Here is an 854-nt window from a genome sequence, read left to right on the forward strand (position 1 = left end):
GGGTCACACAGGATCGGGGAACAAGTTCTGCCTGATGAAGGGGATCCTGTGTGACCCCGAAACGTTGCATGATGCGTCAATAAAAGACGTTATTCTACTTTGGAGTGCCGGTGTCCATAACTTCTTATACTCTGCTCAGACAGTGGCCATCCGTCCACTACTGGTGCGCCCAACCCATTTATCAAGGATTTAAAGCGGTAAGGAGTGCAATGGGTACACTGACTAGGACCATGGATGGGGGGGCGGTGGTGAAGGACGGACGAGCAGGTTGCATACAAGTGCACAAAACAAGCTGCAGCTCCCCCCGCTCTACATTTAGCTCTGCTTGCCCGATGCAGGGCTAAATGTAGAAAAAACCTGCCCGTCCCGCGCCTAGAACTGCATGTCCCGGGTGTCGGGCAATAGGATATCCACACCCCTGCTGCTCCTCTACCAGTGGCGTCCCGAGGCTGGGTGACACCCGGAGCGGTTACCTGCTCACACGTGGCAGTTTTCTGATACCTGCCGGCGGCCATCTTGGTGATGGACGCCGGCAGATAGAGGAGTGGACAGTCACCCGGCGGGATGAGGTATGCCGCCGGGTCCCCTCCTCTCTCTCCTGATACTGTCGGGCGACATTTTCTGTAACGAAAAACAACAAAAAAAACTGTAAGAAAAATACTCCAAAATTCTTAATTTATTATTTAAAACTGAGAAAACAGCAATCCTTCCCCGAGACTTATTCCAAGCATTCCCCGGCGGTAGAAAGGAAGCTTTCGGTGGATTGTATTAGTTTGTGATTAGCGCCCCCCAGTGGCAGCAGCCGGATTGGTCACCCTCCAGGGGGGGGGGGGGGGGGCGGGGCCGGATAAAGA

The sequence above is a fragment of the Nanorana parkeri genome, unplaced genomic scaffold (assembly GCF_000935625.1).
Source record: "Nanorana parkeri isolate BGI_ZX_2015 unplaced genomic scaffold, ASM93562v1 scaffold2200, whole genome shotgun sequence".
NCBI classification, from domain to species: domain Eukaryota; kingdom Metazoa; phylum Chordata; class Amphibia; order Anura; family Dicroglossidae; genus Nanorana; species Nanorana parkeri.